Below are 14777 nucleotides of genomic sequence, written 5' to 3'. Positions count from 1 at the left end.
GTTCCTTTGTCAAAGCCTGTTAGATTTCTCATCTTCGGCAAAAGCGATGGCGAACCAAGCGCTTTCCAAGCAGTCGAGGAAAGGATACTCACAGAAGCCCCTTCATCTATGATGGTACCGGCCATAACCATTCTATATACTTGAGCAATGATTCGGAATGGTACACTAGCCGGTAAACGGGGTCTGCCTAGCTGATTCCAGTCGAAGGAAACAACTAGGTTGCTTGGAGGTGGGACCGAATAGACAGCCGCGTACGACTCTAACGAACTTCCTTCCTACGGTAAAGGAATGGGTAAATTTCCCCCATGTTCATCGGAGTCTGTGTTTACGAAAAGAATTTGGACGGTGTCATCCTTGTTCTCTTCGGTGACTATATCATCTGAAGATGGAACCTTTGAAGGCAAGACCGGGTCAACTGCCGCCTTGACCTTTTGACTTTCATCTGGTATGGGTTCAGATGGTTTATCTTCAATGATAGACGCTTCGGCCAACCACCTGGGCGGGTTAGCTGGATTTTCAACTAGTGACGGACTTGGCAAGAGTTTCTTATACCCAGGAGGAAGTCGTAACGGTGAAACCGGACGATCGTCCAAAACTCTTTTAGCCTCATCTAAGAAGGGACAATGGTGGACGGCGTGATCACCTTCACACAGTTTACAAGGAAATTTGCACTTTCCTTTTTGTCCAAGGACTTCACTTTCACTAGTCGACGGTGTGCTTTCAACATGATCATCAGAGGTTGACGACACCGGGTTGTGCAAACGAGGAGACCAGTCCCTTAAGATCCGAGGGATGCAGGGACAATCTCTATGATAGTGGTCTCCTTTGTAAATGACACATGGCGATTTAGGCCTGGTCGGTGCAGTGTGCGGATTTTCGCTAGACGACGCTTGGTTGCCCCTTTTCGCCTTTGGCTCCTTCTTCTTCTTCTCTTTCTTCTTCTTTTCCTTCTTCTTCTCAGGTACTTGATTTTTGGCTTTACCATCCTCATCAAGCGAAGAGGAAGGAGGAGAGGAAGAATTGGACGAAGTAGAGGGTTGGGAGGTAACTCTGGAATTGTCTAGTTGCTGACTCGATTGTTCAGGAATTGCGGTGTTCTGAACGACGGAAGTTGAGAAAAGCCATACGGGCAGGCCGATTGTCAATCCTGGAAGTGACAATGTGGCCATGTGGGGTGCACCAACATCTCCCCAAGAGGAGAAGGGACTAGGATTTCCTCCAAGGGGAACTCCTTGGTTGGTGGACTCCATTCTCTCAACCTAAGACCAACGTAGGAAAGGTGACGATTATTCCATTTAAAATAAATTTTAGACGCTTTGACACAACTTGTTTTTTCAATTTTAAAGAGTCGAGAAAAAACAAAAGATGACTCTAGTCGCCTTCGATTTTTAATGAGCCTGAAGTGACAAGTGCTTAGATGGACCTTTTTCGTTAAGGAGTCTGAAAAGGAACGAAAGGGACTGCTCTAGAAATATAGGCAGAGGGATTACCAAACCAATCACAAAACTGCAGAATACTTTTTATGGTACGACAGTCAATCTTCCCGAATGTTGTGTTCAGTGCCTTGCGATCGATAGGGCGGCAGACACGACTTCCTATAGATAAAGGATTAAGCCTATTTTGGTCTCCCAAAATATACTCGACGGTACATGGGAGCACAAGTCCGTACTGGCACTTATCGTCTCAAAGTGGAGGAATCACCCAACCAACAGTGAGAACAACAGTTACCAGGCTTTACGACACCAGAATACGTCTCTAGCCTAGACTTCTAGATGTTGTGCATTAGGTTCCAAAGCGTTGTTAGATTCATCGAATTTATTTTATAGTTGATCTTGCTTAAGAAATTTGCCTTTCAGGTTCACCGCGTGATGTAGATGTACAATTCCTAAAATGAATCTAAGATGATAAACAGTCTTTTTATCTTCTTTGTGCAATGAAAATCCTAGCTACTAAGGAAAGAAAGACAGAATTCTTTCAACAAAGAGCAAAGAGCACACACTATATGCACCATCCTAAATCAAACCAATCAAACAGTCTAAATGCAAATGCACATGCATGTATTTGTTTTTAGCCTTCTTAATATGTGAATGATAAAAGAAAGCTAATGCGCAAATCTGAATTATTTTCAAAGTGACAATTACTAACAAGTTTCTTTTTCAAAATAAAAAATGAAGATAACGACAACACTTTACGATTTGGAAATGAAAACTTGCTTTCGACACTAGAAAAACTACTAATTCAGATCAAATACAATAGTAACAGGGTAATCGACTATCAAGAGCAATCAAACGCTCTTCTATGACTGAAAACGACACTTGCGACACTTTCAAATCAAGAAACGACAGTACAATTACATTACTTTTTTGCAAAGGAGAACTGAAAATGACTCAACAAATACACAAAAAACATTTACAGTTCTTTGCACAATGGAGGCGGAATAACAGCAAGGAAAGGGGTTTCAAACAGAGGTGTACTGACTACAAGCAGCAAAATTTTTGAATAGATCTGAAAAGAGTGAACAGAAACCAAAATTCAGGAACAATGCCTAGTCTGATCAGCACACCTGTAACACAGTGAATTTGAAATGCAGCGCACCTACTACACTCGGGAAGTGCGCTGAATTTGAGATTCACATAACAGACAGTGCGCTAGACTAGAAATGAGACTTTGCTTGGGTTCCAGGTCACAGTTTGCAGTTCAGTTCAGGGATTTTGGCCGAGAAAATGGTAATCAGTAAATCAACAACAGGGGTAGATCTAAGGAGGTTACTAGAGCTACCACAAGGGCAATTAGAGTTTTTGTAAATCAGTTGTTTAATTCATAAACAAAACCCGAAGATTGACTGAAGCGGCATTTATCTACTATGCAAATGCAGTTCGAAAGCTACCTGGCTCGACTTCAGCGAAAGTCGCCATAGTCGCTTCGCCATTTTGTTACAGGGAAAAGTGTCTATGCAGAACTGCTAATCCCACTAAGGCATGGTAGCTGCCTTAGAAACAAACAAAGTAAAACTACTTTCATTTCCCTTTATGAAAGATAGATGAGAGAAGAATAAAGGAGACCAACCTCTGTCTTGCGCTTGGTTCCTTGCTCGATTCCTCTCTCTTCTGATAGTCCTTTGCTACTTGCTTCCTTGTATACCCAACTTTACAGAGCACCTGTAGAATCAAAGCAGCATAACACTATACGAGAACATGGATCTATTATCATAAACAATCTAGGATCAGATGTAAATTGACCATACAAATGCACAAAACATAGATTACACAAGAGTATGGAGGAAAACTTGAATAGCTTTATTGATAATCAAGAAAGAGCCAAGAGAGTTACAACCAGTTGTTCTGACCCAGCATCATCCTCTCAGCAAGTAAGCCCTTCTTCACCTGATGAAAAGCTTAGATCACCCAACACTATGATGTTGCCTCAAGAAACCAACAACAATTCCTTACAAGATGCAAAATTCCAGCCTCTGGATCTCTGGGATGAGGGATCCATATATAGATGTCTGCAAGGGAGATGAGTCAGCTTGTGATTTGATTAGTGTCTTCCCTCTGATAGTTCTTGCTTCCACTTGGAGATTAATGATCTCTTACTCATCCTTGGTCGAATTCAAAGAGGCAAGTGTCACAGGAGAAGTTTCTGGATGATTCCATGCTTCTCCACCTCGCGGATTGACACTACCATTTGTCTCTTCTCGCCCATCGCACCCCATAGAAGGGCTTTTTGAAATGCAACGCACCCACTGAGTGTACTTAGGTGATATGCAACGTACTTTGCCTATGGAGCAGGTGAAATGATCCTGTTTTGACCAGATCTGAGTAGTTTTTTCATGGAGAACTTCTAGGAGAAGCTGTAATCAGTTGACCTTTTTCCTTTAGGGGTTGGAACAACATTTTTAGAGACTTAGGAGCCCTTGGTTTATGGAAATTTTATGCTTGGGGTTGCAGTGCCCAAAAATTTCTATAACAGCACTGCAACCCCAGTCATAAATGTCCATAAACCAAGGGCTCTTAAGTCCCTAAAAGTGTTGTTCCAACCTCTAAAAGAACAAGGTCAACTGATTACATCTTCTCCCAGAACTTCTCCAGGAAAAACTGCTCAGAACTGGTCAAAACTGGACCATCTCACCTACTCCATGGTCAAAGTGTGCTGCATCCCACCTAAATACACATGGGAGGCGCGATGCATCTTGAAAAGACCTTCTATGGGGTGCGATGGGCGAGAGTGGACAAATGGCAGGGTCAATCTGCAAGGTGGAGGATCATGGAATCTTCCAGAAACTTCTCCTGTGACACTTGCCTCTCTGCATTCGCCCAGGGATGAGTAAGAGATCATGAATCTCCAAGTGGATTCAAGAACTATCAGAGAGAGGACACTAATCAAATCTCAAAAGCTGACTCACTCCCCTTGCAAACATCTATATATGGATCCCTCATCCCTGAGATCCGGAGGCTAGAATTTTGTATCTTGTAAGGAAGTGTTGCTGGTTTCTTGGTGCAACATCATAGTGTTGGGTGATCTAAGCTTTTCATGAGGTGAAGAAGGGCTTTCTTGCTAAGAGGATGATGCTGGGTCAGAACAATTGGTTGTAATCCTCTTTGCTATTCTTGATTATTAATAAAGCTATTCAAGTTTTCCTCCACATTCTTGTATGATTGATGATATATGCATTTGTGTGGTCAATATATATCTGGTCCTATATTGTTTATGATAATAGATCTATGTTCTTGGATAGTGTTATGCTGCTTTGATTTTACAGGTGCTCTTTGAAGCTGGGTAGACGAGGAAGCTAGCGGCAAAGATCTATCAGAAGGGAGAGGAATCAAGCAAGGAACCAAGTGCAAGATAGAGGTTGGTCTCCTTTATTCCCCTCTTATCTATTTCTCATAAAGGAAAACGAAAGTGGTTTTAGTTTTTTTTGTTTCTAAGGTAGCTACCAGCCTTAGTGGGACTATCAGCTCTGCATAGACACTAGATTTCCCGATAACAATTGTACCACCTTTGGGAAACTAATTATGAATCCCTATTTTCTAGGGATTTATTTTTTACTTTTTTCTTTTTTTTTCTTTTTTTTTCTTTTTCGGGAACTTTCCATGCACACTCCCAAGGAAGATTGTGCAATTTTGGGGAATTGGGAAACTTCTCAGCTAAGTGCATTTCAAATTTTCTGAGCTCAAGGAATGGATTATGAAGTTTCTGAGATTAGTATTGGGTTGTCATCCATGACTGTGTAGTTCTCAAGCTCAAGGATGAGCATCCTATCAGTATTGCGCAATTTCCATAATTAAGGTTAGATTTCCCTCATGGATTGCGTAGTTTCTTGAGGCAAGCCCAAAATTGCTATAAGATCAAATCAGAAGGCTGCTTGTGACTCAAAAGTATAAGTTAAGTATGGAAACAAGCAAACAAAAGCATAGATAAAAAGAATAAGTCTTGATTAAATCATGAATACTTGACAATAGCCAAAGGAAAGGTTGTTTCAACAGAAAGGAAGGTTCCAAAATCAAAGCATAGGAAAAATTTTGGAGGGTGGTTGTAGCCGCTACAACACTTGGCACACACTGGTAGAACTCCAGCTCTCTATATGGATCTTGTCTCGTGGAAAACATGTCTAAATATTTAGGAAGTATTGTTCAGTTCATAAATTACCATAGCTTCTTTACTTAGCTTGCGTTAAAGATATAATCCCTACCATTCTCTTCATTGGCGACACACTTAACCAGGCCAAGTCAGACTACGTTGTTTCAATTGGGGATGAGGAGTATTTAGATACACAAGTGAAAATAAATGTTAGATTCTTAGTTTTCATCTCTGGTGTTTTTCCACTGCTAGCGAGCATGGAAGGTACCCCGATAGAGTCACTTCAAGAACACAAACATTGCTCCGCTACGAGCAAGCCTAAACAGTCACTCAGTGGAGTTTCTTACTTCACCTTTTGCGCAGCAAGCCTAGACAGTCACCCGGTGGAGTTGCTTACTTCACCTCTTGCATAGGAAGCCTTTCTTTTCTTTCACCTTTATTTTTTTTTTTTCATTTTTTTTCATTTTGTTCATAGAACTGTGCATAGGAACTTATGAGGCGGAAGAGGGATCCCGACTTATTAAGAGATAATAGGTTGTCCCTTCAGAAAAGGATATTTATATATACCTTTAACACACTTTTTAAGTTTTTCCTCCCCTCCTTACTCTACTTGACTTAGCTGACAAGGATTAACCGAAAATAAAAACACTGATTAAAGTAGGTGATACTAGTTATAGTTCAAGCATTGTGATTCCACTATGGTTTTCTCTAAAAGAATGTATTTTCCATCAAAGTGTCATCAACTGAAAGGATGCAAGATTCATGCCAAGAGAGGGAATAAACAGATAACCAAGCGTTGATAGTACCATGACTTCCTCATGAAATTCACCATGCTTACTTTGGAAACTAAACATGGTCACATGAAGAATCTATTCTACTACTAAAAATAAATGGAAAGATAGAAAAGGAGCAAGGAAGAAGGTAAATCAAAGCAAAACAAAAAAATGAAACAAATAAACTACTCCTACTCCTAAACTAATAGAGAATAGGCCAGACCTACATAAAATGATATTTCCAATGTAACCACCAATGCATTGGTTGGCCTATGTAAGTGAGGGAATGCATGTCAAGAAATATATTCAAACATTAACATAAACAAGAAAGATAAGACGATTCATACCAAGACCTTTGAAGTTTGGAAATGCTCTCATAAAAATATGAAACAAAAACGCATGTGAAGCATTCTGTAGATGCATTACGACATTCAGACACACTGTGACTTGAAGATACGCAACAACAAAACTTTTGAATTGCGGAAATGGGCGAACATAAAGAAAGAAGAAAACTTGTGTTTTGTAACCGTGCTTGCCAAGTATGACTCCTCCAATAACTGAGTGATAAGATCATACAATGTAGATGGAGGATGCGAAAATTGTGAGAGGGATTGATTTTCAATGTGTGCGGAAGAGTGATGAGGATCCTTGAGAGATACATCACTATTCTAATTGGAGTTGGAATTGATCTCAAGACTGCGAAAACTTGACATAACCATCAGCTCGAGTTGAAGTGCCTTGGCAACTTTCGGTAGCTCCAAATCATCAGAAGGTATATCATTGAATACCGATGGCTTAGAAAAATCAAGAATGGAAAAATCAAAATTGTGATCAGATGAATGAGTGAAAAGATCATGATAGCCATGATCATAAATTTCAAGGTAAAAAACAGAGGAATCCTCATATTCTGATAAATCATAAAGAGGGGAAGATTGAAAACAAGAAATTTCACCCTCTAATTCTTCACAATGATGAGATGATAGATTGGGGAAATTTAAAAGAGAAGATATTTCCTCTCCGCAAACGGATGGAAAATTGACAATCCACGAGTTTTGCAAATGATCAAAAGTAATAGTATCATCAGAAACTAATTTTCACAAGATTCAACATGAGTGACAAAATCGCAGAAAATGTGAGGATAATGGGGAAGAGGTGTGGAAGGAGAAAAATCATCCTTCATCGCAAATTCTTATTTAGAAGTGAACTCCCATACATAGTCATCATAAATGATATTGCAAGTTTTATCCACAACACCAACTCCATCCCAAGCTTCATCCTCATGAACATCCAAAGAAACATTGGAAATGGGTGAAAAAAGCAACTCACAATTTGGAGGACCAAAGGAACCAAAGGATGGAGGATGAGGACATAAAACTTCATCGCAAACATCAAATTTTCAATCCAAACTTGTGCTAGAATTCTGAGTATGTGGGGTGGGAGAAGATGGAGGTAAATCTATGGATGAATTCTCAAGTTCTCCTACCTCAACCTACAAAACTGGAGTTGTTTGATTAGAATTAAATGAAGAGTCACTTGGGATAACAATATGTCTATCACAAGTTTATAAGTTCTAATACTGAGGTATGTTGGGAGGCTTTCGAAAGATTCATATTCGTGTGGATTCATCGAAATGTGAACAAGAAATTAAAATTTCTCTTTCATTAAAGGCCAATAAAAATCATCTTCAAAAAATTCAAAGAAAAAATGAATGAAACGATCATGAAAATTGTCAAGAGATTCATCAAGAGCTTTTCACAATCGCATAATTTTCTTGAACACCAATTTGTAATCATACCTATCAAACACGTGGTAAAGTTCTATGGAAAGATGTTTAAAAGAGTGTATGGAAATGACAGGAAATGTGTAACATCATTCTCTTACGTGCCCTTCAAATGTAAGAGTGAACAACCTAAACACAAGTTCTTTGTAATAAATACTGTGCTTCATGCAGAATTCAAGAAAATGAGCAGTGTGCTCAAAGAAGTTTGTTTCACCCTCACCATTGAATTTCAAATTTGACAAGTCATTAATAATTTCCACTAGCACTTTTAATTTTTAGGTTTTAAAAAAACATGTTACGGATAAGATATGGGAGGAAACCATTAATGAGTGCGGAAAGTTAAAATAGACTTCATGAGCTCAGCTTGTCATCTAGCCCTCCTTCTAGCGCCAAAAATGTTGACGGTGCTAAACCTGCCAACAATCAAGGGATCTCCCCATTATGAAGTCCCAATTAAACCTCACACCATTTGGTGTAGGAGTCCCATCTTGTACTACGAACCAGTTTTCAATGTAGTGGGTGTTAATGGTATGTCTTGGCTATAGTTACGCATAGAGTTATGTATAGTGACTTTGGTGAGAACAAGTGTGTGACCCTATGGAAGGTCAAGTGCGATGCATGAAGGTTATTCCACATGGAAGGGAAAATAAATGAGCCCCTTAAAATCCTGTAATAGTACACAACTGGAAAGGAACACATGAACCTAATGACATCAGAAGATAATATGTGAAATAGTTCCCAAGTTAACAATGATGAATTAATACAACAGCATGCATTCAACAGGATTCGTACCAATGCAAACGAAATAGTTCATAAGCATACGTGTAAGTTAAATAACACACATTGCAAATATAACAAGAATATTCCTACTACATTTATAACATATGCATGAAAACGTGTCTACTTTTATCTTTTATTAAGTGAAAATTCCAATCATACATACACCATTGATGGACCACTAGCCCCAACAGTGGAACATGAAGTCAAAATCACCCGCTCCTCCAAAGAAACATACCTCCTCTACACTACGAAGAAGCCAAGGCTGTCACAAAACTCCCATTCTCTTGACTCTAAGCCTAATCCTAGCCAAAATCTTGGCTCCCAAAAGGCCTTTACATGAGTTATGAGGTTTTATTTATAACAAAAGGGGGTGACTCTTCAACTCCCCTTTGTGACTTCGGGACTACCCTCATGAATCTTCAACTTCTTTATAAAATAGCTCATTACATTACATCATGAGTCTTCGCATTCCAATATTGACACTTGGAATTCCACTTACAAATTAATCACAAATAATATTACAATTTACACTCATACCCATATAAGAAAAAATATGGTAGAGCCAACTAGACACACTAACAAGACAAAACACTATCATGCTTGAATTTGGGGAGACTCAAGCTTAGAAACTTCCAACTTATGTGTTTGTTGGTCATGTAGCAGTGCTAAGATTGGTACTGTGCAATGACATCCCCAAAGTGTGTGATGATTTCTGGCTGGAAGCGAACTCAAGCCTCCATGGTGTCTGGGTACAATGACATGGAACCAGTTTCAACTTCCTTCTGAAGCATGATCAACATTATCCGCACTTGGACGGGGCCACCATTGTAGTTGTGGATGCTTAGTCTATTCACCTATAAGTATTCTCTTATGGAAATTTGTGCCAGCTGCTCCAAGTATTCCTCTATCTCCTTTCTGACCTGGTTCCTGGATTTGGCTATAGCGAGTAAGCCAAAAAATGGGATATTGTGGGTAAATCCATGCATACAAGTCTTGAATGTTACCAATGAATGAGGTGAGTTTTTTATTGTTTTGGACCAATATCTACACTCTTTCTTTCTCTAGCACTGCCTGTGGCTTCATTGTATTACCCAAGTCAAGCAGTGCCCCTTTGTATCGCATTTTCCATTCATGCATGATAGTGATTGCACCTTGCACATTTCTGATAGTTTTGAGAAAGTATTTACACTACTGCTACAAGCCATGCATGCATAAAACTGCCTTACGCATGGTAACAAGATCCTAATAGAGGTTATGCATGGTGTCTCCAAGTATCGATATTTCACTAAGTATCATTGTCCTCATTTCCTCCAAGTGCACATGTGTGGAAGCTACATTCTAAGCTATGGTGCGGAGTTGTTCAACCTCTTGCCTGGAAGCCTGCAAGTTCTTTTCCAATTTCTTATTATCGGCCATCAAATACTGAGTGTTTGACTTTGCTGCACCTACAAAGGCCAAGTTGGCTGAGGAAATGGCTTCAGGATTTCTCCTAATGTCGGCCACAATCACCCTTTCTCTAATAAATGCAAGAGATGCGAGATCATATGAAAAATGCTTCTTACGTGATTGTACAATCTTCTTCTAAATTTCATCATATGACAGATTGTACATGTCCATAACCTGATCGTCATCAAGAGGAACAACTTCCCCTAACTCACTTGGAGTTGACTCTACCATAAGAGGTGGTGGAGACTGAATATTGACATGTTGTTCTCTAGGCATCACGTCGAAATCTTGATTCTGTTGCTCTGATTCCACCTCCGTGTAATCGACATATATCAATTGTTTAATATGCTGAGCAAGCTTTTGATCCTTCATTTGTCTGCCCTCCTCCTCTGCTGGTTACTATTTTTTTTTCTTGCTCTTCAACTTATTTCCATGTTGTTGCCTCTGCTATTGCACGTTTCCTTTCTTCTTCTTCCTCCTTCTTCTTCTTTTCTCTTTCTTTCTTCTGCTTTTCTTCTTACAATCTCCTCTGATCTTCCCTCTTCTTCTATTCCACTCTTTGCATTTTTTGTTTCCTCTTTTCCTCTACTGCTAAAGCCACTTTCATAAGAGCTGGATCCTCTTTCATCTTGTGGCTTTGCTCTCCCCTTGCAATATAAGAAACCTTTCTCTTTCCCTTATCCTATGCGAAGTTTCTCCCTTCTACTAGCACTGCTTCTGGAGTAGCTACCTTCTATGGAGTCACCCTTTGAAGTTCCTGCAAAATTGACCGGCTTACATTCTTGGAGGCATTATAGCAATTCTTCCATGGATCCTCCTTCCAATGAAATGTCCCATTGATCCACTAAAAGTGAATTCTCACACAATGGTCTCTGCAAATACGATGAGGATTGTACGGTTAAAGTCTCGAGTACAAAATGAAAACTTATCTATTCCCTTTCCTTCGGTATCTGAAAATTTTAGGTTCTTTACCTTATACAATCCAATTTACATAGGAAGAGCTGGCCAAGGTTCTTTCTTCTTCTTGTGAAAATCTATTGACAACCCTATGGCAAGATGATATGACACTACTTGCATGACCAGCTTGTTGGTGGCATACCTTGGCAAAATATGTGGTGGATTCTCTTCACCGAACACTCTAAGGAACGTGTCATCCGATGAGGCAAATGAACCTATGATCTTTGATACAGCCTCCATTTCCCCAGGTGACATGCAAGGTGGATCTTCGTCAAAGATCATCTTGTACAACGAAATGAGGAAGTGGCTAGTTAGCTTTTCCATAACTCCTGCATGGCTACAATCCGAGAGAACATTATAGTGGATGTACATGGAAGGGATTTGAGATGTCCAAGACCAATTCATGCCAGGGAATGTGTTATGTGCACAGATTGCATCCAGTAAATATGCAAACATATATAATGTCACTTTCCAGAGGATTTCGAGCGTTCGCTATGTTAGCGCTTGAGATTTCACCCTAGGCTGAGGAAGGTAAACCTTCAAGGCTACATCAAACCATTTCACCTCGTAGCTAGCCCTACGAGGTATGAGAAGGCTCTCTCGGGTCAGATTTGATAGATCTTTCAATAGGATTAGGCTGACCAATTAAGAATAAGGATTTTAGGCTAGTAAATTGATAGGGGGTTTGGATTTAATGATTTTTGGGGTTTTTTAATGGAATGACGGGGCTTTTCTGGGCTACATGGGCAAAATCACAGCTTCAAACAGAAAAATATAATGACTACACAGGTTATCAACTGAGGCAAGGTAGGCATGCAATTTAACACCAAATCTGGTTTCAAACGGGATGGCAAGACTGGTGAGGAGTTAAGGAGGGCAGACAATAACTCTGAATCCTCCTTAAACAGTAGAAAACATCGAAAGCGAACAAACTTATAGGAGGAGCATATAATACTATGAATTCCTACCTAATCACTTCATTTGTTCAGCTTGAAAGGGTCATGAAATGAAATGGAATATAACTGATTACATATGAGACAAAGGGAAAAACTTATGCTAAATCAACATACCACATGAATCTCAGCAAACAGAGCTGTGAAATTCCATTAAATTCTCTGCAGAAAACTGTACAATACAAAGCTCTCTGCTTCTCCAACAGCTCCCAGCGCTCAGAAAAAACTCTCCCTCCTCTCCTCTACTTTACCAAATTATTTTTTATACATTAAATCAACTAAAACAAAAAACCACAGATCGACCCCCAAAAGCAGGGGCGCTGTTTCAACTAAATCCATGAAAATAGAAAAGGATCCTCCATCTGCTCCCAAAGATAGAACAGTCTTCCATTATTCCAGCGTGAAGATTTCGAATGGCCCATGAAAACTGGCTGATGATAGAAATAAGTAATCGCACCTTTGAATGCCACTTTGCAACGATTGCCACGTTACTGATATATTTAATTCATATGCAGAAGGTTCTATAAAACAACGACTTATGTATAAACAACTCAATGTTGTTTAAAATCCTCTGATGGCCACTTAAAGATATCAATTGGGGCGTAGATCCACTTGGAGATTTAACTGAAGCTATTAATAGAAGATCGAATCTTATTTTTCTGTTATGTAGGCTCTCATTGATGACACAATCCTCCCATGTTGACAACTGGCCAGCCACGCGGTCTTCACATCGCATACCACTCTGGAAGATGGCTTCTGCCAAAATGACCACTGAAAAGATGTTTGCCACTTTGAGGAAATTGCCATATTGGGAACGGTAATATTGAATTTTATTATGCTATAAAATTTCTATTAGCTGCTGCGTTTTGAATTTTTTCTATAACTTCATTGATGTTCATGGTCCCGAGTTCTCTTTTATCTTTGCCACTACCTTTCGACGATATTGAACCTGAGTGCCTGTTACAGGTTACAATACAGGCTTGCACTGGAGAAAGCCACAAAGAAACGTCACCAGCATAACGCTCTATCAATATGCCAAAGAACCTTTCAAGAGATCCTAGGATGGCCCTGTGAATCATGATGGGCCGTTTTTTTCTCTGAATTTGAATCAATATAGAATAGATCAAATCGCTGAGGCAAATTGAAATCAACCTGAACTGTAGGCAAACTAGGAAATACAAACCCACTGGTACTATACACTCTTTAGATTTTGACAAAATTAATGTACTGCTTGCTTTAGAGAACTAAACTGCTGCATTCTGGTGGAGGAACGGGATATCTGTTTTTGTCTCCGCAGTAGTCATAGATCATGTAATTTTTGCGCACCCACTTGGAGATGTGTCTATTTGATCTGACTTGGCACGCCCCCTCAACGCGGAAGTTTGTATAAGAAGCAGCAAAGGGAGCGTTGCTCCAATTGGTATTCACTTGCCCTCCTTGAGTAGCCCAATCATCCGCATTCCACAAGCTGGAGAAAACTCCCATGGCTTGGCTGTTCAGGAACGGCACCCACATTGCTTGATTGTTCTTGTATACTCTGATGGGAGTGGCGTCCACATAGAATATGATGTGATGCGGGTTCCACTCAATGGAATATGTGTGAAAGTCCGCAGTGGGGTCGAACCACAAATAAATGCGTTGCTCTCTCTTCCCAATTCCATGGGCGTATATGTTCGTCTGCACGATGTAAGGCTTCCCAGACACATTCTCCAGAAATTCAAAATCCATTTCATCATGCTTTGCCCCTGCATTCGAAGAGAGCTGCAACATATATATTCCATATCCAATGTCAATCAACCATAAAATGCACCACTTCCTTCATCAACAGAATAGTCCCACCCCTTGTCTTCAAGAGCATCTTTTAAAGCACGGGTTGCTTTCTCCCGAATAACATCACTGTCCACTGCCTTTTCAGGTTTTGTCGATAGGTTTATTTCATAATTTTTAAAATCAAACTGAGACAATATTGCTTCTGTCGGATCTAAAACACTTCTTATTTCTTCCTTGATCTGGCTGGGCAAACAGAAGACATGTGCATTATCCTGGATGAAACCCCTTACACGGAAAAGACCATGTAACCTTCCTGACATCTCATTTCTATATACAGTACCCAATTCCGAAACTTTAAAGGGTAAGTCCCTATAGGAGCGCAGGCTATGCTTGTACACATATCTCTCCAAAATATCAAAGCTGTCAGCTTTGTCTTCATCCTTGGTCATTAAAATCCCAGGTTCAATAGCTGGCTCGGTTTCATGGTTCTTCATAAGACTACGATTCTTTCCTGTTAACCCCATTAATGAGAGTCTTCCTGATTTCCTCTGTTTCGTCCCAGCATCACTTTTTCTTGATATATCATTTCTTAGGCTCGTTTGGGAAGTATGCTGACTAGAAGCATCAAAATTAATCTTCTCAACTTTTGTGTCTGCTATAGATTCAAGATGCAGTGGTGATAGAGTTCCCTCAGAATGGCATGCACTCATTTGAGTTGTAGACTATGCAGCTGAATGG

At 39.8% G+C, this 14777-nt stretch overlaps 1 pseudogene; it reads right to left on the bottom strand.

Moving 5' to 3' along the window:
• Window positions 1-13505: 13505 nt before the first annotated feature.
• Window positions 13506-14039, bottom strand: LOC149158261 (xyloglucan endotransglucosylase/hydrolase protein 9 pseudogene; annotated as a pseudogene).
• Between the last annotated feature and the right edge of the window lie 738 nt (window positions 14040-14777).

This window comes from Pinus tabuliformis, chromosome 5_2, assembly GCF_031772625.1.
Source record: "Pinus tabuliformis cultivar Carrire ecotype Pingquan chromosome 5_2, CPIR1, whole genome shotgun sequence".
NCBI lineage: Eukaryota > Viridiplantae > Streptophyta > Pinopsida > Pinales > Pinaceae > Pinus > Pinus tabuliformis.
Note: the sequence above shows the minus strand (reverse complement) of the source record. Positions and strands in the feature narration are given on the sequence as shown.